This window comes from Callorhinus ursinus, unplaced genomic scaffold, assembly GCF_003265705.2.
Source record: "Callorhinus ursinus isolate GAN/ISIS: 27379988/994484 unplaced genomic scaffold, GSC_fseal_2.0 scaffold15, whole genome shotgun sequence".
NCBI classification, from domain to species: Eukaryota; Metazoa; Chordata; class Mammalia; order Carnivora; family Otariidae; genus Callorhinus; species Callorhinus ursinus.
The window spans coordinates 23522404-23550372 of NW_027397077.1; the positions used below are offsets into that span (position 1 = coordinate 23522404).

General features: G+C 37.0%; 1 protein-coding gene and 1 non-coding gene across 4 annotated transcripts in view; both read left to right on the top strand.

The window, feature by feature from the left end:
* Positions 1-27969, top strand: part of TAFA1 (TAFA chemokine like family member 1) — a 511832-nt gene that overhangs the window by 130804 nt on the left and 353059 nt on the right. The window lies entirely within an intron of this gene.
* LOC112834319 (U6 spliceosomal RNA) lies at positions 22028-22130 on the top strand. Its single transcript, XR_003210843.1, has one exon. It is a non-coding gene; the product is annotated as a U6 spliceosomal RNA (small nuclear RNA).

Consider the following 27969-nt stretch of genomic DNA (forward strand, 5'->3'; position numbering starts at 1 on the left):
TTCATATTTGCAGAGAGGACATCATGGAGGTGGCTAAGAGTCAGATGGTGGTCTGACCAATCTGGAGGCGTTCTTGTGGTGAGGCAGCTAAGGGACAGTCACTCCAACCTTGGCGTGCTTCTTGAAGAAACTTGTCATATGACTTCTTGAGTTAGTTAGCAGAACAGCCCATGGTGTAAAATACTTGCCTTTTGTAACTCCTTTTGCCTCTCTACTATTTAGGTTGCTGCATGGAAATCTAGCTTTTTGCAGTGATAAAGCCACGCACAAATTTAGGTATGAGTTGCGTTATATTCTTTATTTGACTTAAATCACCTTAAATTCTCTTTTTCTATCCTCCACCTTTTAGGGCTGATGAAAAATTCTATGTCAGGCACTTTATTAATAAGAGTGATTAATGCTAGACATTCTAATAAACAGCATTCAAGTCTTAGTGGGTTAATATCATATAAATTTATTTCTCAGTATTTTCATACTCGGATTGCATTTTGGCAAGTGACTTTTCTCATGGTTGTTCAGGGGTCCTATAACCTTCCATCCATTCTCAGATTCCCTTACTGCGTCCTATGTGTGGAGTCAGCTAATGAGCAAAGAGAAAGAGCTGGACATATCACCTGAAGGGTTTTAGAGGCCTGGGAGTTGTACACACCATATCTACTCATCTTCCAGTGGCCAAGTTGAGCTGCAAAGGACCCACATTAACTATAAGGAAGGCTGATGAAGGTAATTTCCCTGTGTGTCCAAGAAAAAGAAATAGATTTAATAGTACTCAGTAACTTCCTACTATATAATCTTTACTGGGGCCTCCTTTTGCTTCTAGATTATAGTAAAACCTAGCTAACTGGTTGCAAAATGGGGCTTAGTTAGCCTATTACGATTGCAGCTACCAATCCTCCCACCCTCTTACCCAAACTCCTGCCATTTCTTTTTTTTTTTCCTGCCATTTCTTTGAGGCTCATGTTTTTCCCCTCTCATGCCCCTGTAGGGATTCATGCTGAGGCTAGAAATCATGATGCTCTTGGTCCATCTTTCTCAAGTGAGAATATAGCTATCTACCTAACGTTCTTGCTAGTATTCTAGGCTTTGTCAGAGAACACAGGTAGATTTCCCTGCTCTGGAGTCTCACAGACATCCTTTCTTTTTCAGGTCTAGGGGTGGTTCTCCTCTCTCTCTCCTTGAACTTTTGCCATTGTCACACAACTTCTCCTCTCCAGCCTTCATCCCTGCCTGGCCCTGCCCCTGCCCCATATTATCTCTCAAATGCACTTGGGATATTTAGTTTGACTTATATCTTCAGTCCTACCAAGATTCCTGAAGCAAGAAACATGAAGAACTTGGCTACCATTGTGGAATGAAGCTAGGGGAAAATACCAAGAGAAAAAAATATATATAAATTATAATTCCACTAAATGATTTTGCCATAAATACATGTTAAAATGTCTTGCTAATATCATTTATGTATATCAGACCCATGTCTTATTGCATTTAATCATTGAAGCAACCCTATAAACATTTCTCTTTATTCAAAGATGTGGAAACTGAGATTTAAAGAAGTTATGTTACTGGTTCCTGGACACACACCTCATTAGGTATAGCCCATGACAACAGGCCATGTACCACAGACTCCAAATTCTGAGTCATTAACAACTATATCATGCTATAGTTCCCGGTCAGTGGGGAGCTCTGTGACAGAGCCTCACTCGAAGGTTCACTAATCTCCTGAACTTTGCAAAGGTTAGCAGAGAGTGGTGGTGCGTTAGCATTTATCAAGCATCAACTTTATGCCAAACAGTGCATCAGTGAATTCGTAAACTCTGTTTTGCTTCCTTTCTCCAGAGTTAATATTATGCCTATTTTACAGAGGAGGACATGGAGGTAGAGGTTATCCCTTGTCCTGTTAATTAAGGGTGGAGCCAGAACTCCAACCCTCATCCCTACAGTCCCGTAGTCCACAATCTACTGCAGTGTTCTCTACCTCACTGATGACCCATCACACCATGGCCCCGGGAGGAGGTCCCCTCTCTCGTGGGCTAGGAGAATAGCCTCACTTCTCAGTCTTGGGTCACAAGTTAGAAATTAACACATCATTTCATTAATAATGAGTAAATAGGACAATTTGGCCATGCGCATGATATATGATGATTCAGTATGATGCAAAACTGAAGAAAATACAGAAACCTCATTCATAGCTATTTTTCTTTATTTGCTGCAGTGCACTGTATCCCAGTTTCCTAAAGTTATTTTGGGGGGTATTAAGCTTGAACAGCTTAAAGTTATATAATTAATTGCGATCAGCTTCAGTTACAATTACTAATTGATCCAAGCCTGCCAGCCTAGCACCGGGCAGCAGTCCGGAGCACGAAAGCGATGGCAAGCAGGTGGTTGCAATAATTAGGTTATTACTTTTTTTCCCCCCTGCAAGCACCTGGTTCATCTAAACCCCAGGGTCAAGCAGACTGCGTTGGGGTCAAGATACCATTTATGATCCTGAGTTCTTTTGAAGGAACTAAGAGCGGTGGCAGAATAAGCTAGTCACTGAGGATACGGTGAATAAAGCACAAGCACCGGACTGGTTTTATTGACCCAGAATCAAAGAAGAGCATCCGGGATCCTCAGACAAAGTCTGGAGGAAGGGGAAGACTGTTAGACCAGCAGCCACTGTATCTTTGAGGTTTGGACTTTCTGGCTTACTCTTGCTAACCAGAGTCTCTGGCAAACAAGGATGAAGATCCAAAGGTAGGCATGCATTTTCAGTTTTTAAGCAATATGTCCTTAGTGGTCATAATCATTGGGTTTGAAATTGGATAGAGTTTCTTGTTTGCTTGCTTGCTTGTTTATTTTCCTCTGGATTTGCTTCTTATTAAGTGTGAGGCTTGAGGTAAATGATATGACTTTCTAGGCCTCAGTTTCCTTATCTGCAAAATGGATAATATGACTGTCATGTCCATTAAATGAGAAAATGCATAAATATGACTTATTATAGTATTTGCTGTACACTGAATTGATTCATGAGTGTTAACTGTTTTATCTGTATTGTATCCAAAAGAGGAAACAGTTCAGTAACCTACATTTTGAGCTAGGATGATTGACGATGAATAAGCTTTGAAATGATAAACATTATCCTCATTTTCATTTCTACATTAATAGTAGTTATAATCTTTTGAGTATGAATTATGTGCCCGGGAAAACATTAAATCCAGTGCTAGCTTTAATTTCTGCTCTCCTTCACCTTGAGATAGATAATAAAATTCCCATTTTATAGATCAAAAACTGAGGCACAGACAGATTTCGTTACTTTCTGGAGGTTTATGCCTATTGTTAGTAAAAGAGGGAGATGAGTTAGAACTCAGATATATGGTTCTATCGTCATCAAGCACTGTGCTCTTCTGACTTTATAAGCTCTAAGGGAAATGTTCTCGGGTTCCTTTTTGCAATATTAAAAAACTTTTATGTTGCAGTGTTAGGTTATCTTAGCATAGCCCTTGCGTTTTAATTCGACTTGATCTCAGAAGCAATGGGTACGGTATGAAAAACATGCATTCGAAGCAAATTCAGAAAGGGCCTGGGAAAATTATTATTTTTATTACATTTATCTTCTATTTGTTAGCTTTTTTTTCTATTTTTGTTTGTGGTTTTTGTGCTTTAAAACGTGTTCTTGAGCATCTCATTGAAACTCATGTTGAGGTCAGTATTCAGTGGCAGGTAGGTCCCTGCGTCCATGATCTTAAATGAGAAAGTAGAACACTGTCAAGAGGTATTAAAAATAACTGCAATAATAATGTTCACCACTTTCTCAAAAACATCTGATAAACCTCTTTTTTTTTTTTTTTTTTTTTACTGGAAGCTAATTTCTGCCAACTGCTGTAGAGAGGAAGGGGAAAAATCTTGGAAGGCACCCTAACAAACAGGAGAAAAATATTTGTTTATTTTAAATAGTTTCGAGTCCTTTGGGACCTTTTTCCAATCAAAAGAAATGACAAAAAAATCCTATGGTCTCATCTCCCAGGTTTTAGGTTTCCCATTTATTTAACCAAGATAATAAAAACTCTTATGTGCTCTCTTTAGTCACTTCCAAATAGGGCTGGTGTCTAGTCTGCCTCCTCTTTAGAATACCTCTGGCTGCAAATTTCATTTTAGAGCTGTCTTTAGCATCAGCCAGGGCTAGGTGGATAGGCAGACATTACCTTTGGTTTCCTTATGAACAAAAAAAAGACTCGTTGGTTTGAAAGTTGTGAATTATGATCATGAAAAATTGTGTTGTGTTTTTGGCTCATGGGGAGCCCCTGAGAGCTGGGCAGCTTTCACATTGTGTCTCTCCACCTTAGACTTCACAAGTTCCAGACATCAGTCAATACCTTTCAGTAAGAACCAACTGAAATTAAAACCTGTGATGAGCCTTCCCCCAACCCCCTTACAAAATCTGCCCTGAAGAGCCACCCGAATATCAAAACCCCAGACAAAACACCTTTGCTGGATCTTTATTCTCCTGACAGCCTGAGAAGGACAGGAAAAAGGCTTCAGATTTCAGCGAATCTTTACATTGGCATGCATCCTCCTGAAGTTGCTCCTCTGTGTTGCCAGATCAGAAGTGCCTGCCCACTTTACTGTGTGATCCAGGAGGCTGGCTTCCCAGCATCTCATGGGAGCTCCTACTTCTCATTGCTAACTGTACCGCCATTGAAAGTGTAATGTGAACAGTAGGGTGGCATGTCATCTCACACTAGGGTTGATTTCAAATTCAACTTGTAACGTGTAACTCGTATAAATAGCTCATCCAGATGATGCAAATTCATCTTTAGTGAATCTTGATATAGATACTAGATACACTGTGGCCCTGTTGATGCCAGTTGGAGGTGGGTATGAGGGATCATAAATCCAAAAGTCCTATCCAGCTGAGTTTTCAGGGTTAAAGTTTGTTTACTCTTTCATGCGTTCAATATAAGATGAAGTCATCAGCTTGCATAGAGGGTCATGTTGTGTGAAAACTACAGCGTTTAACCCTGGAATCATATTCTGAGATGAGATGGCCTACATTTGAGAGGACCCCCTGGAATTTGCAAATTATTCTTTTCCTTTTTCTTTTCCATTTGCACACTCCTTTTTTTTTCTTTTCTTTTCCTTCCTTCCTTCCTTTTCCCAAATAAGCACTTTTGATTATATATAATTTAAATAAATGTCGGCTAAAACTGCATGTATGTATTTTGTGTCAGGACAGGGCATTTTGCGTGTGGAGAGGTAAGGAGAGAATCCTGAAATTGAAATGGGGAATACCTGCATCTTGAGAAGACAGCCGAGCCAGATTGTGACTGAAGGAAGAAATCCCAAACACTTTTTTTGTTCAACCACCTATTCATTCAACAAGCAATTTCTGAGTGCCTCCCATACTACAAGCATTGTTCAGTTTGCTAGGAAGAGATGAGACAGATACAAACTCTCGTCTCAAAGAGCTTCCAGTCTTGTCTGGAGGAGGAAAGGGTTGGTAGACAGCACGGAAGCCACATGACTAAAAGGAACCTCGAGGAGGACTTAATAAAGGATGAGAGTAGGCAGCCTGGGGGTGTTAGAAGAGCCCCTTGAGACTATGGTTTTAGTCCTCTAGGGTAGAAGTCAGCCAAAAATAGCCCTGTAAACCACATCTGGCCTGCCACTTGTTTTTGTAAATAAAGATTTATTGGCACACAGCCATACTCATTTGCATAAATATTGCCTATGTGCAGCTGCTTTTACACTAGAACAGAAAAGCTGAATGGTTGCAACAGAGGTCAGATGGCCCATAGGGCAGAAATTCTTTACTATTTGACCTTTTCTAGAAAATGTTTATCAGTCACTGGTCTGGAGACAACAGATATCCCACATTACTTTTGACTGATAGAGTAGCTGAAGAAAGCCATTAACTTTGGTTTCATAACTTTAGTACCGAGGATTCCCCAACTCTTGTCTGCCTGTGTATCTTGGTGAACTAGATCAGTCTATTCACATTAGGACTATCATTTTTTCCCTCCTGAATCAGTAAAAGCTAAGTTTATTTTCCCCTTCCCCTATGGCTCAAAATTGTGGATGCTATCAGTATTCTGACTATTAAATTCCTTCATTTAAGTATTTTTCTGGTCATTCTCTGAAAGTTCCATTAACCATGTATATACCAGTCTGACATAGTGAAATTCTGAAAACACCCCAAGAGGAATATTTTAAGCCCAGGCAAGAATCAAAAAAGGAAATATAATATACTCTTGTCTGAACGATTATGTTATCTGGAAAACCTAAAGTGCTTTATAGTGAGCTCTGTGTCCAGACTCAGAGTGAGGAATGACAAAATTTTTAGATAAATTGGTTTGTAAAATATTTATGTGCACTTTAGTGGCACAGACAGGAGGTAATCTGTTTTGTATTGAATCAGCTTGGGACAGGGAAAAAAAAAAAGCACAATGTTAATGAGATTTTTTAAAGCCACTTTTAAATTCATGTTGGCAAAAGACAAATAGTCAAGACTTTTAATTTCTATAAACTTAATGGTTAGAGAACAAATAAAGCTTTATTAACTTAAATAAAAGTAGCTTTTCTTTCAAGGGCATAGCAATTTATTTTTCTTTCTGTGTAATCTTCTGAAGGACTGCTCTCATCTATGTATTGATCAGCCTTTTCCAGTGTGTTTAGTTGGATTTTAACTAAGTACTGTTGGTTTTGGAGGAAAAAAAACATAGGATGATTGTAGAGTGATAGAGTGGGCGAACATTTGATGTGGGAGTTAACCAGTAAGCATCCTCATACTGGTGATGCTATGGTCTTGCTATACAACCTTGGGTAGACAACATAACCATGTGGACTCACTTTCTTAATTATTAAGGTAAAAATCGGTTGCCAGTAATGTAAGACAATTCTACCGCCACTTCTGTTGCTTTCATTATGGCAGACACCACTAGTCGATCCCTGTACCTTCTTTCTCAAATGAGCCAGTCTCAAAATTTCTCTCAATTCAGTATTCTCAACAACTAGTCTCAAGAAATAGGAGCGGCTATATAAATTTAAACGATTTGCCAATAAACAAGGAGATGATCTCTGGGTTCTACGATGGTGTGTAGAATTGTAATGTTTTCTCTTACGTATTTCCTGTAGTTGCACCTTCTGGTAATAAACACATTTTAAAGTCTGTATATGTTAAGATATGGATGGAATCCAGAAGAGTGAATAGTTACTGGTGGTTCTTTGGGGGGACAATAAAATTACAATGAAAGTTTTGACTTTGCCATGTCCTGAAAAAAATCTGGAAGATATGGGTGGTAGAACCATTGTAATTGTTAAAATACATTTAACATTGATCACTGTCAAAGTATGAGTCCCCCATGCAGCTCTACTTAAACACTATATACTCTGCTTGAAACCCAGTGCATAATAGATAACCTTGTCTAATGTTCAAAAGATTGTGGAGATAAAGAAATTGATCCCCAGGTATATTAGTCTTGGTATAATTGTTTTAATTATATAAGCCATATTTTGAGATAATATTTTTCATATTAGAGAAGAAAAGAACTTTTTACTTGTAATCTTTATAGATCTTGCTTTTTTCTGGTCCCAGTTTTTTGTAATGGGGAGTAGGTGGGTGTGGGGGCGGAGATCCCTTAATATCATGCAATAGAAAATCACAAGCAGATGTTGACATATCAGAAGATGCCCCTGAAACTTCTTGAATTCATCATTATGACACAGAGGTGAAAGGCACAGCCTCCATTTTTAAGGAATCAATAAAATTTGTCATTTCATGGCAAAAGTTTGGACTGGGCTATGATGTCAGCACAATTACATGAGTATTGCATGCTTCTCTTCACTGTTGCATGCTTTTCTATACTGGTGACCTAAATTAAAGAGCTTATTTGTGAACTGAAGAAGGAAAATTCTCTTCACCTGAAATGGTTCTTCCCCATGGCTCTTTAGGTACATGCTTGCTAATTTTCTTGATCCCCACATTGTTCAGTGCCTATCTTGGAGTGCCTGTCAGGAGAATTCTGTGAGTAATGAATGTAAGATCCTAGCAGAATACCTGGCAATAGTAAGTACCCAGTAAATGACACCTGTTACTTTTGTTTGTGATTTTGTTACTTCCATCTTTTTGTGTGTTTTAAATATATCTTCTGCAGTGAATATTAGGTGAGTATTTCAATTCAGCTCAATTAAGATTTAATGGCTTCCTTTGGCCCCTGGATCTACGATTTTCTCTGGCCCACATTGACACCACTTTCTAGTCAAGCTCCATGATGTTAAGAAATTATTTACGTTTCCTCAGATGTGAAATGGAGACTGATAATGGCATCTACTCCTAAAGTTGTGGGAAAAATTAAATAACATGGTACAGATAAAAGTGTCTCAGCATAAAGTAAGTGCTCAGTTAGTATTGATTATTACATATCGCCCCCTTTCTTAGATGAGAAAATGAGGGTTGTTAGTAGTATTCCAGTGGTCCACCAATTGTCATTGTAACCACTCTCACTCTTGCTCTTATAGTTTCTGCTTCCATGCTTGCTTCCTTTTGATGGCTTCCCTTATAACTCCACCATAGTGACCCTCTACTCAGAATCTCTTTTGTATGAATTATTTTTTCACCTACTTTAAAATAGCTTTTCTTTCCTATTTGCAGTGTATGTCTTAATGAGGCTACAAAATATCACAATTTGTTTAAAATAGGAAACAGACCGTACACTTAGGTTCTGTTCAACTTCTAGAGCCTCACATGGAGATATCCTCAAAGAAAATATATTTTATTTAATTAATACCTCAGGGCCCTTCTGCAAACACATAGCCATAAAATCAAAACTACTCAGTCAGAGGAATAGAGCAGTGGTTCTCAACATCTGCATTCTTAAGAATCTTATATGGTGCTTCATATCAATGCAAATTCTCATCATTCATCCTGAATAACTGGGCCTGTAGTGAGATCCGGGTAACTTTATGTTTAACAGTTACCCTAGAATTGCCCTGTCTAATCCAGTAGCCACTAGTCCCACACATGGTTTGTGTTAGTCTATTCAGGCTGCTATGCTGGAATATCACAAACTGAGTGGCTGAGAAATAACAAATATTTATTTCTTAGAGTTCTGGAAGCTGGAAGTCTGAAATCAGAGCACAAGCATGGTCAGGTGAGGGCCCTCTTCTGGGTCGCAGATTTCTTGTGGCTTCATATAACAGTAGGGAGCTAGTGAATCTCTCTGGAGCCTCTTTTATAAAGCACTAATGCCACTTCCTAGGGTGCCACCCTCATAACTTCAGCACCTCCCAAAGGCCCTACCTCCTAGTAACATCATTTTAGGGGGATTAGGATTTCACCATATGAATTTGGGAGGAACATAAACTTGCACACTATAGGTTACTTAAATATTTAAATTAATTTAAATGATGTAAAAACTAAAATTCTTCACACTAGACAAATCTCAAGCATTGAATAGCCACATGTGGCTAGTGATTACTATAGAAATATTTTCATTGCAATAAACAGTTTACGAGAAAGTTCTGCCCAGTACTATTTTGATGAACAAGATCCTTCACTTATACATTAAGAACTGTAGGAATAAATGTAGAGCCATGAAAATTTTGTGCTTGGTGACTTCAACTTGAAAAACTCTAATTATTTATATCTTAATAATATTGGTAATCATAGCAGCTACAAAAGCAGAAGAAATACTGCAGCTCCCATTGTCTTGGGAACATTTTTGGTGCTGTCAGACGCACTACACGCATTATTTCCTTCAAATCTCAGAGTTCATATGAGTTGGCATTCTCATTCCTATTTCATAGGAACTGAAGGTGAAGTAACTTGCAGAAAGCCACTCAAATAGTAAATGGCCAGCTTGAAGGCTGGGTCTGATTCTAAGACCATATCTCTCTGCACTTCATCAGCTGGTTCTACCTATATATAGGCATTAAACTGGTTTTAATGTCTGAAATCGATGCTGTAATTTGAATGTGTTAATCATTCTAGAAAAGTATGCTAAAGGCTGAGTCAACCTGATGATCCTTAAGCTGAAGCTTGAATCTTTCATTTCATTGACCTCCCCCAAACTGGGTCGAGTATCTCATTTCTGCATTCCCATAGTCATCTCTGCTTACTTATCTCTGTCTTGCATAATTTACTCTGGGCTGAAAGTACTTGCTGTGTTGATTGTATTTCCCTTGTAAATGTTGACATTCTTGAGGATAGAAGCTGGATCTTGATCCTCAAGGTATTTTACGTGGTAGAGGGTGGATGCTCAATACATTTCTGATAGATGAGCTAATTAAAGAGACTTAATTCTTGCCAATAAACTGGAAGCTCTACTAGAAGGATGGGAATGACTGTCTAAATCTGCCAGGGACTGTACTAAAGAAAATCCTTCTGGAACAAGTTAGGCGTAAGGAGATGAACCCAATCTGAAGTTCCATAGCCCAAATTCTTAGGTCTATAAACTGTAGAATCTCTTTTAAATCTGACCTCATCTCCCAATTTTCCATGTATGCAAAAATCTCCTTTCTGTTGACTGTTGGCGAAATGTTTTAGCTGGGTGGCTGAACATTCTTCTTTTTTATTTTTTAACAGATATGCTAATCTCAGGAATGATGCATTTCAGCTCTAGCATCATTAAATTAGTATCCCATTGCCTTCCTGCAATTTACTGCTGAGTCAACACATCCAGTACAATCTCTTTTCCAGGGTTCCTAAATTGGTCATAAAAATTCAATCGGAGTAGAAATTTGTCATAAGAAGTCCTGCTTCTGAACGGCATTTTTTTCAAACATTATCTTAAAATACATTGTTTGATGTATGTGAACGATTGCAGAGTTTACAGATATTCAGGTGGAATTCTGCAAAGGGCCTTTGAGGCATTATAACTTAAGTTGTTACTCGGAATGTTGACACTTCATCATGGAGGTGTCATCAGGCAAGTTTTGAATAGATCCCTTTGTCCTGCCTTGGGTAATTGTGCTGGGTATATCATGTAGAATATTTCCAATTCTTGTAAACTCAACAAATTCTCCTTTTTGCAGCACTTCTTTTTTATTACATTCTCTTTCCCCTTTCCATTCATTTTTGCTCTTAATTTTTCACCCCACGATCTCATCTACCACATTCATTGTTTTTGCAGTGTGTGTGTGTGTGTGTGTGTGTGTGTGTGCGCGTGTGTGTGTGGTGCAAGAAGTGTCTACATGGGGAAATTTCTAGTGCTTATGGTCAGCTCTCAATTGTTCCCATAGACTGAACCACTTTGTGGATTGTCTATATTTCTCCTCTGATTCTACTTTTTCCAGCCATCTGAAATACAACAGATTGACTCCTCTCCCCCACTCCAATGCACAATTAATGATTGTGAAGGCCTTTGTAGATTCTCTGAGGTATATCCTTTTGGGAATGTATTTTGTTCTCCAAACTCCATAAAATATCTTTAAAGTCAATTATTTAAATGCTGCTGTACATATGCCCCTATTTTGAAGTACATGGATCCGTTTCCTTTCATACTATGAATAAGCAAAGAGCAGTTGTTTATATATGAACTCTTCGTACACTTGTTCATAATGGATAGTGAAAAGGATTAAATTCAGGCCGCAGTGCAGCAGCGTAAAAGAGAATTTGAATATAGATGAGCTCCCAGAAGTCTTTGCTATTTTGTACATGGAGAACTATCAGCTGTTGGAATTTTAGAAGTTCATCTTCTACCTGATGAGTGACTCTCTGAATCAACCAACACTGCTAACAGTGGAAAATATTGGTAAATTTGCAGCAACCTCTCTGGCATAAGGTGGGAATCCTCAACACCCTTTCTGCTATTAGCAAAACTGCCTAATCAGCAGCAGTGAGATTCTGTCCCCTACAAGTCTGTCTAAAGTCTTATATTTAGAAAAATACTTTTTTAGGCTAACACCTTGGTCTTATACTGTCTCGGGAAAAAATAATTGTACAAGTTGGCCAACTAGCTTTTGAATATAAAGAGCATGATATAGCTAAAACAGTAACCTTAGTTTTCTTTACTCAGGAGCATCTGCTCCATGCCAGGTACGTGGCTTTTTTTCTGTAGATGCAAAAGGTAAAGAAGATGTGTCCTCTACTCTCAAATTACCTACAGTCTGTTATGCAAAACAGATTCCTGACTGGCATCCTATAGTACATTTCAGTATTTAAAAAAGTTATATTTATTCAGTGAATATTCAGTAAGTGTTTTCTATGTGCTGGGCACTATTCTAGGCTATGGGAATAGACTGCTGAACTAAATAGACAAGATCCCACCCTCCTGTCTCCCAGGAAAGAGAGCATGCACCAGTAGTCACACTTTGGAGGCAAGTGGCTTTGTTTTGCTCACTGCCATATCCCCAGGACCTAGTACAGGACCTGATGCATAGTATGTACTCAGTAAATATTTCGGAACTTGAATAAAAATAATCATGAGTAAAATGAAGCTACAAGGGCCACTTAGCGTAGCAAAGTGATCACAAAGGACTAAGGAGGCACTGGTTTGTTCTGTCTGCAGCAGCAAGAGAAGTCCAGCCTGACCTCAAATTGTTTGTAGGAGGTGGGAAGGTAGAGAGATGGAAAGCAGCAATGCCAGATGGAGGAGGGGAAGGTTCAAGCAAAGGGAGGTGAGAGAGACCATAACGCATTCCAGACCCTGAAATTCAGTGTGACCCAAGCTCAGAAACTAAACAAGTGGTTGGAACTTGACTGTGAAGGTCTTTCTTGCCAGGGACAAGGTTTGGAGATCCTACAAATTTGTAGGAATCTGTAGTGATGCCTACAGATTTTTAAGCAGAGTGAATCTTGAACCCATCTGCATTTCCAAGTTCCTCCTTTCCAAGCCACCTCTCCCACCATCGTTGGGAGTATTTTTTTTCCCCTTCCTCTTAGTACATTTTGTCCCTCAACTGTCAGCCAAACACACAGCTTATCATTCCTTTGAGGTTTTGTCAGACCAGTCCTTTATAATGAACAGAGTTAGATCCTGTGTGTCCTTATTTAGATAGTAACTAAACAACTTGGCATCTTGAGACTGCTACCAAGGAAGAGCCACCTTTCTGGAGCAGCTGAAGAGATGCTTTTCATAGTGGGTGAGAGACTAGCAGCACAATTCGTAACATAAAGAAAGCCAGCAGAATCTAACTTCCCACATTAAAAATTAACAATGTGCAGTATACAGCAAAGCCTGCCACACTCCTCCCTTGTGAAGCTCGTAACAAGAGAAAGCACCCTCCCCGGAGGATGAGAAGGGGACATTTTTATACAGAGGTGCCAATTTAATCATCAGAGGAAAGTTCTGTGTATCAAAGGGAGGGCAGAACTCTCAGGAAGAGGCTGGAAATTTAATTGCCCATTTGTGAGTTCTGAAATCCCATTATAGGCTTCTATAAAGGCCAGGGGAAGTACATCCGCCACGAAGCCTTATGCAGAGTAGACATGCAATAAATATCTTCTGAATGATAAATAAGATCAAGGATGTAAACTAGCCACTTTTGGCAGATGCCTCAGCAGGAAGAATATTCTTAATATCCTTTGCAGAGTCTTTACAGTTTATAAAGGCTTTCACTAATGCTACCAGTTTTGTCTTCAGCACTGTCCAGCACAAGACAGCAAATTTCACCATGATTCACTCAGGGTCCTAGGAATGTTTAAGGGAACCATTCAAGGTCGCACGCTGGTTAGTGTTGTGGTTGGGACTTGAACTCGGGTCGACTGAATCAAAATGTAGGATGTTCCTTCTGTGCTCTAAGTGTATAAGTCCCATACAGTAATGCTCTCCTTCTCAAGGTGTGGTCTTAGATGACTGCTTCAAAATCAGCTACTGGGAGTTAAAATGCAAACTCGAGGGCCTCACCCAATCAACCTCTCTTGAAGGAGGATCCCAGGAATCTGTGTTTTTTCACAACAGTGCTTCAGAATTCTTAGCACACAAGATTTTGAGAACCACTGCACCAAAGAACACCTAATACAGGCTGAGATACTTAATGAAAGTTCCAGAAGTCTAAATGACTACCTGGATAAAGCTTAAAAACAAAGGAGAATCCATGTAAATATTTCTTAAAAAACTGCAAAATCAAAGTTGGAGGTAGGGCTAAAGGTCACTTGCAATGTCACTGGTCAGTAGACAGACTCCTCTATTTGTTACCCAAGTTTTGACTGAAAATTTTTGAATTTTAGAGAAAATTGATGGCTATTATAAATTTAGAAATTATTGTCTATTTATTGGTTGTAATAAACTTCTTTTCATTTTTTCCCCAGTTTTATTTCTTTTCAAATACAAAATAAAATAGGCTTGATTTGTTTAGTTCAATAGGAATCACTACACCTTGTTTTAGGTTCTATTCCTCTCAGCCTGGTTGCATTTACTGTAACTCTAGTTCTTTAATCTCAGAATACTATGAATAAGTGTGTGCCTATGAATAGACTTAGCATTGTTAGAGCAAATCATTGACTGAAGTTCCAGAATGTTCAAACTGATAATGTCGTCAACCACATATTCATTCTCAGTGTATATTTTTTTAAAATATTTATTTGTTCGAGAGAGAGGGAGAATGCATGTGGGTGCTAGTGGGGGAAAGGGCAGAGGAAGAGAGAGAATCCTCAAGCAGACTCAGTGCTAAGTGTGGAACCCAGTGAGGGGCTCAATTCCAGGCCACTGAGATCATGACCTGAGCCAAAATCAAGAGTTGGAAGCTCAACTCAATAAGCCACCCAGCACCTCTCTGTTGTATATTTATATATTTGCCAAATTTCAAAGCAAGTAGTTAAAAACTATACAACTTTACATTTCTGGAAAGACTCATAATTTATTTTTTAATTTATTAAAAATGTTTCAAACATTTTATTTTTATTTTTTTATTTAAGTTTTTATTTTAATTCCAGTGTAGTTAACATACAGTGTTATGTTAGTTTTGAGCATACAATATAGTGATTCAACACTTCCATACAACACCTGGTGCTTATCACAACAAGTGCACTCCTTAATCCCCTTCATCTGTTTAACCCATCCTGCACCCACCTCCCCTTTGGTAACCATCAATTTGTTCTCTATAGTTAAGAGTTTGTTTCTCAGCTTCTCTCTCTTTTTATTTATTGATCATTTGTTTTCTTTCTTAAATTCCACAACATGTGATTGAAATCATATGGTATTTGTCTATCTCTGACTGAGTTACATTGCTTAGCATTATACTCTCTAGTTCCTTCTGTGTCTTGCAAATGGCAGGATTTCATTCTTTCTTTATGGCTGAATAATATTCTAGTTTGTGTGTGTGTGTGTGTGTATATATATATATATATTTATATACATACATACTACATCTTCTTTCTCATTCCTCTATCAATGGACACTTGGGCTGCTTCCTTAGCTTGGTTATTGTAAATAATGCAACTACAAACAGGGGTGTATGCATCCCTTTGAGTGTTTGTGTATTCTTTGGGTAAATAACCAGTAGTACAATTGGTGGATTGTAGGATTGTTCTATTTTTAACTTTTTGAGAAACCTCAATACTATTTTCTGTAGCGGCTGCACCAGTTTGCGTTCCCACCAACAGTGTCAGAGGGCCCCTTTTTCTCCACGTCCTCACCCACGGTTGTTGTTTCTCGTGTTTTTGATTTTAGCCATTCTGACAGGTGTGAGGTGGTATCTCATTATAATTTTGACTTGCATTTCCCTGATGATAGGTGATGTTGAGCATCTTTTCATGTGTTGGCCACTTGGATGTATTCTTTGGAGAAATGTCAGTTCGTGTCTTCTGTCCATTTTTTAATTGGATTATTTGTTTTTTTGGCTATCGAGATATGTAAATTCTTTATATTTTTTGGATACTAATCCTTTATTGGATATGTCCTTTGCAAATATTTCCTCCCATTCAGTAGGTTGCTTTTTAGTTTTGTCGACTGTTTCCTTCACTGTGCAGAAGCTTTTTATTTGGATGTAGTCCCAAATATTTATTTTTGGTTTATTTCCCTTGCCTTAGGAGACCTACCTAGAAACAAGTTGCTATGGCCAATGTCAGAGTAATTACTGCCTGTGTTCTCTTCTAGGATTTTTATGGTTTCAGGTCTCACATTTAGGTCTTCAATCCATCTTGAGTTTATTTTTGTGTGTGGTGAAAGTGGTCCACTTTCATTCTTTTGCATGTAGCTGTCCAGTTTTCTCAATACCATTTGTGAAGAGACTGTCTTTATCCCATTGCATATTCTTTCTTCCTTTGTTGAAGGTTAATTGACCATGTAATTGTGGGTTGATTTCTGGGTTTTCTATTCTGTTCCATTTATCTGTGTGTCTATTGTTGTACTGTTTTTATTACTACAGCTTTGTAGTATAATTTGAAGTCTGGAATTGTGATGCTTCCATTTGCTTTCTTTTTCAAATTGCTTTGGCTATTTGGAGTCTTTTGTGGTTCCATACAAATTTTAGGATTGTTTGTTCTAGATCTGTGAAAAATGCTGTTGGTATTTTGATAGGGGTTGCATTGAATCTGTCAATTGTTTTGTGTAGTATAGACATTTTAACAATATTTGTTCTTTGAATCCATGAGCATGAAATGTCTTTCCATTTCTTTGTGTCATCTTCAATTTCTTTCATTAGTGTTTTATAGTCTTCTACTTCTTTGGTCAGGTTTATTTCTAAGGATCTTATTATTTTGGGTGCAATTGTAATGTAAATTATTTTCCTGATTTCTCTTTGTGCTGTTTCATTGTTAGTGTATAGAAATGCAACAGTCTTCTGCACATTGATTTTTGTATCCTATAAATTTACTGAATTTATTTATCAGTTTTAGTAGTTTTTCTTGATGGAGTATTTCAAGTTTTCCATATATAGTATCATGTCGTCTGCAAATGGTGTAAGTCTTACTTTTTCCTTAACAATTTGGATGTCTTTTATTTGTTTTTGTTTTCTGATTGCTGTGGCTAGGACTTCCAGTACTATGTTGAATAAAACTGGTGAGAATAAATATCCTTGTCTTGTTCCTGAGCTTAATGGCCAAACTTTCAGTTTTTTCCCCATTGGGTATGATGTTTGCTGTGTGTTTTTCCTATATGGCCTTTATTATGTTGAGGTATGTTCCCTCTAAACCTACTTTGTTGAGGGATTTTATCATGAATGGATGTTTTACTTTGTCACAGGTTTTTTTCTGCATCTATTGAAATGATCATATGGTTTTTATCCTTTTACTGATATGATGTATCACATTGATTGATCTGTGAATATTAAACCACCCTTGTATTCCAGGAATAAATCTTACTTGATTGTGGTGAATGATTTTTTTAATGTATTGTTGGAGTTGGGTTGTGAGTATTTTGTTGAGGATTTTTACATCTATATTCATCAGAGGTATTGTCTGTAGTCCTCTTTGTTTGTGGTGCCTTTTATCTGGTTTTGGTATCAGGATAATGCTGTCCTCATAGAATGAATTTGGAAGTTTTCCTTCCTTTTCTATTTTCTGGAGTAGTTTGAGAAGAATAGGTACTAAGTCTTTTTTAAATGTTTGGTAGAATTTGCCCGTGAAGCCCCCTGGTCCTGGACTTTTGTTTGTTGGGAGTTTTTTAATTACTGATTGACTTTCTTTGCTAGCTATTAGTCCATTCAAATTATTTTGATTGGTTATAAATGCTATCTGGCTAATCTCTATTCCAGTATAGGAATGAATTTCAGAAGCCACTGGTTTTTCTTCAATTCTGGGTGGCAGATTATAATTATGGTCAATAAATTCTGGTGTCAAGGGTTTAGCTAAAAATTATTTATGATATTTGATGTTATTTGGCTGCCACGAGGCTGGAAGTCTTTTTACAAAAACTTAGTTCAAAGAATCTAAATCTGCTTCGTACATAAGCAGTTCAAATAAACATTTTCCTTAATATCAGAGAAGGTATTTATTGGGATTAATAAATGGACAATTGTGTTCTAATTTCTCAGTCACAGCCAAGAATCCCTGTCAGTTCAGATCCCCTTTTGGGGACCTTGGATATAATCTCTACCTTTTCTCAATTCCCAGAGTATATAATCTTTCACTTATAACATATCACTTGCAGTAGTATTGTTACTGGAATGTCTACCTTTTCCTCTATAAACAGATTTGTATTTCTTTAAGGGAAGGGTCATATTTTTAAACATTTTACATCTTATACAGGGTCTTAAGTAAAATAGATAATATAGCAGTGGGCCTCAATCATGTTTGCAAATGATTCATGTCTCCAAGTATTTGTGTTCAAACAACCCTTGGCCCACTTGGAGTAGAACTGAGGCTTCTGAATAAAACCCAATACAAAGCTACTAGCTTTGTAATTGAATCACCTTGGAAGACAGTCTTTTAGACCCAGTCAATAGCTGACTGCAACATACCAGAATCCAAGCTGGAATCACCCAACCAAAACAGTTCCAATTTTCCTTACCACAGAAATCACATGGCAATTGTTGCTTAATCACATAGCCCTGAACATCTGTTTAATAGGTAGGATTTTTATGACTAATACATGATAATCACTGCTTTAAACCACTAACTTTTGGGTAATTTGTTACTCAACAATAGAAAATAAATACAAAATTTTATGACCAAAGACAAGAACATGACATGAAAGATTCAAATTATTGGATGAAGGTCAAATGTCATAATGATCATAATGTATATCTCATTCTATTGGTTATGTGAAGATTTTTAAGAAAGAAATTAGTTTTTAAACAGACTTTAGAAGAATAGATTGTTGTGGTGAGGTAGAGAAAAATAACTCATACTTGTGGTAAATTCTCAAAAGATTGAAGTCTGGCTACCTTCAGTGGTTGGTCAGAAGGTTTGATATCCTGGTAATGAGAAAGAATGTTAGTTGCAGAAATGGCAAATTTTGAAGTTTAAGAAAGACCTGTCAGGGAGCCCTTCCAAAATGGTGGAATAAGGACCTCTAAAAATCCACTTTTCCATAAAACCAATGACAATTGAAAAAATTCTCTAAATCAACTTCTATAGAAATTTGGAAATAAATGAAAGGCTTTTAACAATTCCAGTAGCACTTACTCAAAGAAAGCAGCTGAATATCAGTAAGAAAAGCAAGCTTTGTGACATCTTAAATTGCTTTGTTCCCATTTCTCTGTCCCAGATACATAGTAGCTATGGAAACCAATAACCTCCCAACCGTGGTATTTGTGAAACCCAAAAGTCTGTCAGGCACTGGATGGGGCAAAACAGTTTGGGTTCTCTTAATAACCCCATTCCCAGAGTATTTTCATTATTTTTCTTATCCAGTAGCTCCTTCAAAAAACCAATTCTCAGGGCTTTCTTTTACATAGTCTAATGCAGATTTGTCTGTGAAAACAGCCTTATCCCCAGAGTATTTGTCAAAACAATCAGCTGCAGTCATTTAATCCTGAGGCAGGGATACAAGTGGCTGACCAAAAAACTTAAAAGGAAGAACTGAGGAATGAGAGGTCCATTTTAAATGCCCCAGCATAAAAATGCTCCAACAAAGCCCCAGATGATAACACACATGCTCAGGGCTGTACTAATGTCAGAAATAAACTGAGAAGGCTCTAAACTCTGTTTAATCTCTGGCTCATAATGAGACTCAGCACAGAGCAAGAGGGGAAAGCTAATTCAGAGTTATAAAATGCCAAAACAGTGAAGGCATGTCCCAAGACACACACAGATGCAAAGACTGGGGGACTTACTGCTTCAGGTTGTTTAAGGAAACCTACATCCAGTCACTAGCTGACAACTAAGTTAATCAAGCAGAGGTGTGAATGGCTACATCCACACACACAAAATTCTGACTTTACATAAGTAGTCCAGGAAATTCATTAACCCATCACTAATAACAATAGCAAATGTTAGGAAGATGTGGTAGACAGAATAATGCCCCCTTCCCGAAGATGCAGATGTTCTCATCATCAGGAGTTGTGAAATCTGTTGTTACCTGGCAAGGAGTTAAATTAGCCAATAGCTGGCTTTGAAGAGATTATCTTGGATTATCCAAGTGGTCCCAATTCAAAGGTTCTTTGAATGTGCTAGAGGAAGGAAGAAGAGTTAGTGTCAGAGGGATAAAATGTGGAAAAGATTCAAAGAGCTACTAAAGACTTTGAAGAGGTGATAGGGCTATGAGTAAAAGAATGCAGGCAGTGTCTAAAAGGTGGAAAAAAAGAAAATAAAAGAAAGAAAACATTTTCTATCGCAGAGCCTCCAGAAAGAATGTAGTCCTGCCAACACCTTGGTTTTAGCCTAGGGAGACCTATTTGGACCCATTTTCCTGCAAAGCTGGAAAATAATAAATCTGCATAGTTTTAAACCAATAAATTTGTGGTAATTTGTTTCAGTAGCGATAGGAAAGTAATATGGGGTCAGAAAGGACATGATTTGCAAAGTTGCCAGATTATATATTTAAAATGACAAGTTATAAAAAAGAGGAAAGTATAACCCATACCCTGGAAGAGAGCCAGTCAATATAAACCATCTCAGAGGAAGCACAAATGTTGGACTTAGTAGACAAAGACTGTAAATAAGCTTTTAAAAGCACTTAATGAACTGAATTAAAAGTGTTTAACAAAAATTATGTCTAAAGAATTAGTGAGAAGTGTGAGAAAAATGCTTTGCTGCATTATCAATAAAACACATTGTAAAAGAAGGAAACAAATAGAAAATCTCCAGTTGAAAAGTACAAAAAGGGAAGTTAAAATTCACTAGAGGGGGGTGCCTGTGTGGTTCAGTCGGTTAAGTGTCTTGCCCTTGATTTTGACTCAGGTCAGGAACTCAGAGTTGTTAGAGCCCCTTATTGGCTCTGCGTCAGGTGTGGCGTTTGCTTAAGATTCTCTCTCTCCTTCTTCCCCACCACCCTCCCTCTCTAAAAAAAAAAAAAAGAAATTCACTAGAGGGGATCAACTGGCAGAAGAGAGAACAAACAAAACTTGAATATAGGTCAGTTTAAATAATCCAGTCCGAACAGTTTAAAAAAGAATGAAGAAAAATTAACAGAGCCTCAATCTGTGGGAACCCCAGCACATGCACAAATATACAGATAAATGAGTCAAGTAAAAGGAGGAAAAGAAAAAAATTTGAAAAACTAATGACTTAAATATTTTTTAATTTGATTAAAAAAAACATCAATTAGTACATTAAAGCACTTCAAAGAATTCCAAGGAGGATAAACTCAAAGAGACACACACCTACACATGTGGTCAAATTATCAAAAGAAAGAATAAATCTTGAAAGCAGCAAAGAAAAACAACTCATCATCTACAAGCCTCCTTAAACTGATTAATATTCCTTCTCAGAAATCATGAAGCCTAGGTGTGCCTGGGTAGCTCAACCAGTTAAGCATCTGACATTTGATCTTGGCGCAGGTCATAATCTCAGGGATGTGAGATTGAGCCCCTCATTGGGCTCCACACTCAGCTGGGAATCTGCTTGAGATTCTCTCATTCCCTCTACCCCTCCTCTCCCCCCAGCCCCTATAAAATAAATTAAAGAAAAAAGAAGTCATGAAGCCTAGAAAGTAGTAGGATGATGTACTCAAGGGAAGAAATAGATAATTCAATAATAATAGAGACTTCAGTCTTCAATACCACCCTATTAATAATGGATAGAACAATAAGGAAATGGAAAATTAAAATATGCTATAAACTGACTAGATTTAATAAGCATCTATACAAGATTCCAACCAACAATAGAATGTACATTCTTTTCCCAAGTACATGTGGTACATTCTCCAGGATAAACCATATACAGGTCCATAAAACAAGCCTTGATAAATTTAAAAGGATCAAAAATCATGTTTATTTTCCAAACCATAAGGTGATAAAATTAGAAATCAGTAACAGAAGGAAATTTGGGAAATCCACAAATATGTGAAAATTAACATAGTCATAAGTAGTCAGAGGTCAAGTAAAAAAAATACTGATAAGTTAGTAAATTGCTATAAATAAAAATGAAAATATAAAATACTAAAACATAGAATGCCACAAAAGCAGTTGCTTAGAGGGAAATTTATAGCAATAGGTATTTATTTAATTTAAAAAGAAGAAAGATTTACAATCAACAGCCTAATCTTCCACTTAAGAAACTAGAAAAATAGTGCTTCCTTTGGCAGCACATATACTAAATTAGAATGATACAGAGATTAGGCTGACCTCTGCAAAAGGATGCCATGCAAATTTGTGAAGAGTCCCATATTAAAAAAAAAATACATAAGAGCAAGTTAAACCTAAATTAAGTAGAAGAAAGAAAGAAAAAAAGAAAGAAAGAAAGACTGATTATAATAGAAATAAATGAAGTGGATAATAGAAAAACATGGGAGAAAATCAACAAAACTTTATTTTTTGAAAAATCAACAAAATTGACAAAACTTTACCTTGAGTAACCAAGAGAAGGGGAGAAGACTCACATCTCAAATTACTACAATCAGGAATCAAAGAGGGAGGGGATATCACTAATGACATTACATAAATGAAAAGAATAATGAGAAAATAATATGAATAATTATATGTAAACCAATTAGATAACTTACATAAAATGAAAAAACCCCTAAGACACAAACTTCTAAAACTGAAGAAATATGAAATGTGAATATACTTATGACAAGTAAACATTTTAAATTGGTAATCAATTTCCCAAAAGAAAAGCTCAGGACTAGATGGTTTCACTGGTGATCTACTAAATCTTAAAAAAAAATACTAATAATAGTACCAGTGGTTCACAAAACCTTCTAAAAAATAAAAGAGAAGACAATGCTTCCCAGATAATTATAGGAGTCCGTAGCATTCTGATGCCAAAACCACACAAATCTCAATATCTTTTATGAATATAGACATATCTTCATACAAAATACTAGTAAGCAGAATCCAGAAATATATGGAAAGAATTATACTCCATCCAAAGTAGAATGTTTCCCTAAGATGTAAGGTTGATTTAACATATGAAATATACTATATTAATAGACTAAAAGACAATGTCACATGATCATCTCAGTAGATGCAGAGAAAACATTTGACAAAAGTCAATACCCTTTCTAAAACCAATCAGCAAACTAGGAACATAAAGCAACTTTCTAAACCTAATAAAGTCTGTCTGCAAAAATCCCACAGCTAATAGCACACTTAATGGTCAAAGACTGAATGCTTTCTTCTCTAAGATCAGGATTTAGAGAAGGCTGTCTATATTCTCATCACTTCTATTCAACAATTGTTTTGGAGGTTCTAGCCAGGGAAATTACACAAGGAAAGGAAGTACATGTATCCAGATAGGGCAGGAAGAAGTAAAATTATCTCTGTTTGCTGACGCCATGATCTTGATATAGAAAATCCTATGGAATACACTAAAAATCTATTAGAACTAATAAAATATTGTTAGAACTAATAAGTGTGTTTGGCAAAATTCCAGAATACAAGATCAACATAAAAAGTCTAAAAAAAAGGTCTATTGTATTTTTTTAAATTTTTTATTGCTATGTTAATCATCATATGTTACATCATTAGTTTTTGATGTAGTGTTCCATGATCCATTGTTTGTGCATAACACCCAGTGCTCCATGCAGAATGTGCCCTCTTTAATACCCATCACCAGGCTAACCCATCCCCCTACCCTCCTCCCCTCTAGAACCCTCAGTTTGTTTTTCAGAGTCCATCGTCTCTCATGGTTCATCTCCCCCTCTGACTTACTCCCCTTCATTCTTCCCGTGCTATCTTCTTTTTCTTTTTTCTTAACATATGTTGCATTATTTGTTTCAGAAATACAGATCTGTGATTCAACAGTCTTGCACAATTCACAGCGCTCACCATAGCACATACCCTACCCAATGTCTGTCACCCAGCCACCCCATCCCTCCCACCCCCCACCACTCCAGCAACACTCCGTTTGTTTCCTGAGATTAACAATTCCTCATATCAGTGAGGTCATATGATACATGTCTTTCTCTGATTGCCTTATTTCACTCAGCATAACACCCTCCAGTTCCATCCATGTCATTGCAAATGGCAAGATCTCATTCCTTTTGATGGCTGCATAATATTCCATTGTGTATATATACCACTTCTTCTTTATCCATTCATCTGTCGATGGACATCTTGGCTCTTTCCACAGTTTGGTTATTGTGGACATTGCTGCTATAAACATTGGGGTGCACGTACCCCTTCGGATCCCTACATTTGTATATTTGGGGTAAATACCCAGTAGTGCAATTGCTGGATCGTAGGGTAGCTCTATTTTCAACTTTTTGAGGAACCTCCATACTGTTTTCCAGAGTGGCTGCACCAGCGTGCATTCCCACCAACAGTGTAGGAGGGTTCCCCTTTCTTCCTATCCCTGCCAACATCTGTCATTTCCTGACTTGTTAATTTTAGCCATTCTGACTGGTGTGAGGTGATATCTCATTGAGGTTTTGATTTGGATTTCCCTGATGCCAAGCGATGTTGAGCACTTTTTCATGTGTCTGTTGGCCATTTGGATGTCTTCTTTGGAAAAATGTCTATTCATGTCTTCTGCCCATTTCTTGATTGGATCATTTGTTCTTTGGGTGTTGAGTTTAAGAAGTTCTTTATAGATTTTGGTACATCATTAGTTTTTGATGTAGTGTTCCATGATTCATTGTTTGTGCATAACACCCAGTGCTCCATGCAGAATGTGCCCTCTTTAATACCCATCACCAGGCTAACCCATCCCCCCACCCCCCTCCCCTCTAGAACCCTTAGTTTGTTTTTCAGAATCCATCGTCTCTCATGGTTCATCTCCCCCTCCGATTTCCCCCCCTTATTCTTCCCTTCCTGCTATCTTCTTTCTTTTTTTTTTTTTTTAACATATATTGTATTATTTGCTTCAGAGGTACAGATCTGTGATTCAACAGTCTTGCACAATTCACAGCGCTCACCATAGCACATACCCTCCCCAATGTCTATCACCCAGCCACCCCATCCCTCCCACCCCCCACCACTCCAGCAACACTCAGTTTGTTTCCTGAGATTAAGAATTCCTCATATCGATGAGGTTGTATGGTACTGTATGGTGATTAACATAACAATAAAAAATTTAAAAAGAGAGACTCTTTTTGGTCTCATGTTTGTTCATTTGTTTCTTAAATGCCACATATGAGTGAAATCATATGGTATTTGTCTTCTCTGACTTCACTTAGCATTATACTCTCTAGGTCCATCCACATTGTTACAAATGGCAAGATTTCATTCATTTTTATGGCTAATATTACATTATGTGGGTGTGGGTGTGTGTGTATGTACCACATCTTTATCCTTTCATCTATTGATAGACACTTGAGTTGCTTCCATATCTTGGCTATTATAAATAATGCTACAATAAACATAAAGGTGTATGGATTTTATTGAATTAGTGTTTTTGTTTTCTCTGGGTAAATATCCACTAGTGGAATTACTGGTTCATATGGTAAATCTATTTTTAATTTTTTTCATAACCTCCACACTCTTTTCCACAGTGGCTGCACCAGGTTGCATTCCCGCCATCAGTGTAAGAGGGTTCCTTTTTCTTCACATCCTTGCCAACACCTGTTGTTTCTCATGTCTCTTATTTTAGCCATTGTAGTGTAATGTGATATTGTAGTTTTAATTTGCATTTCCCTGATGATAAGTGATGATGAGCATCTTTTCAGTGTCTTTTGGCTATGTGTATGTCTTTGGAAAAATGTTATTCATTTTTAACCAGATTAGTTATTTTTTTGGTGTTTTCTTTAAGTTTTTCATATATTTTGGCTATCGACCCTTTATAGGATGTATCATTTACTAATACCTTCTCCCATTCAATAGGTTGCCTTTTTGGGTTTTTTGGTGGTTTTCTTCACCATGCAAAATCTTTTTATTTCAGTGTAGTCCTAATAGTTCAATTTTGCTTTTGTTTCCCTTGCCAAAGGAGACATATCTAAAAAAATGTTTCTATGGCTGATGTCAAAGAGATCACTGCCTATGTTTTCTTCTAGGAATTATATGATTTCAGGTCTCACATTTAATCCATTTTGAGTTTATTTTTGTGTATGGTATAAGAAAATGGTCCAGTGTCACTTTTTTGGATGTAACAACCCAGTTTTCCCAACACCATTTGTTGAAGAGGTTGTCTTTTCCTATTCTATATCTTTACTTCTTAATTGACAATAAGAGTGTACATAAATTTCTGGACTCTATTCTGTTCCATTGATGTACATGTCCATTTTTGTATCAGTACCATACTGTTTTGATTATTACAATTTTGTAGTATGTTTTGAAATCTGGGATTGTGATGCCTTGTGATGTTCTTCTTAAGATTACTTTGACTGTGATCTTTTGTGGTTCCATAGAAATTTTAGGATTTTCTAGTTCTGTGAAAAATGTTGGTGTTTGGAAAGAAATATTGCATTATATTTGTAGCTTGTTTTTGGTAGCATGGACATTTTAACAATATCACTTCTTCCAATCCCTGAGCATGGAGTATTTTTCCATTTGTTTGCATCATCTTCAATTTCTTTCAATGTTTTATAGATTTGAGAATACAGATCTTTCTCCTCCTTGGTTAAGTTTATTCCTGGTATCTTATTATTTTTGGTGCAATTGTCAATGGGATTGTTTCTTAATTTTTCTTTTGCTACTTAATTATTGCTGTATAGAAATGCAAAGGATTTCTGTATATCCACTTTGTGTCCTATGATTTTACTGAATTCATTTATCAGTTCTAATAGATTTTTTGGTAGTCTTCAAGGTTTTTGTTATATATATATGTATATATATATATATAATTTTGAAAGTAAACTCTACTCCCAGCTTGGGGCTTAAACTCACAACCCCAAGATCAAGAGTTGCATGCTCTACTGATTGAGCCAGCCAGGTGCCCCAAGGTTTGTTTTTTTTTTTTTTATAGTATTATGTCATCTGTAAATAGTGGAAGTTTTACTTCTTCTTTACCAACTTTTATGCCTTTTATTTCTTGTGTGATTGCTATGGCTAGGACTTCCAGTAGTATGTTGAATAAAAGTAGTGAGAGTGGACATCCTTGTCTTGTACCTGATCTTAGAGGAAAAGCTCTGTTTTTTGCCACTGAGTATTACATTAGCTGTGGGTTTTTCATCTGTGGCCTATATTATGTTGAGGTATGTTCTCTCTAACACTATTTTGTTGAGAGTTTTTATCATGAATGAATGTACTTAGTCAAATTATTTTTTTAATCTCCTGAAATGATAATATATCTTTTTTCCTTTCTCTTGTTAATGTGATGCATCACGTTGATAGATTTGTGAATATTGAACCACCCCTCCATTCCTGGAATAAATCCTGTTTGACTGTGGTAAATGATTTTTTTAACATATTGTTGGATTTGTCTTGCTAATATATATATATTTTTATTTTATTTATTTGACAAAGAGAGACACAGCTAGAGAGGGAACACAAGCAGGGGTAGTGGGAGGGGGAGAAGCAGGCTTCCTGCTGAGCCAGGAGCCCAATGTGGGGCTCAATCCCAGGACCCTGGGATCAGGACCTCAACCAAAGGCAGATGCTTAATGACTGAGGCACCCAGGTGCCTCTTGTCTTGCTAATATTTTCTTGAGGATTTTTACATCTGTGTTCATCAGAGATATTGAACTGTAGTTCTCTTTTTCACAGTGTCTTTTTCTGGTTTTGGTATCAGGGTAATGCTGGCCTTGTAGAATGAATTTGAACGCTTTCCTTCCTCTTCTATTATTTGGAATAGTTGAATAGGTATTAACTCTTCTTGAAATATTTGGTAGAATTCACCTAGGAAGCCATCTAGTCCTGGAGTTTTATTTATTGAGAGTTATTTTATTACTAATTCAGTGTCATTGCTAGTAATCAGTCTATTCAAATTTTCTATTTCTTCCTGATTTAGTTTGGTAAGGTTATATGTTTCTAGGAATTTATTCATTTCTTCTAGGTTGTCCAATTCATTAGCATATAATTTTTTATAATCTCATAATCCTTTGTAATTTCTGTGGTGTTGGTTGTTACTTCCCCTCCTTCACTTCCGATTTTGAGTTATCTTCTTTTTTATGAGTTTGGTTAAAGGCTTATCAG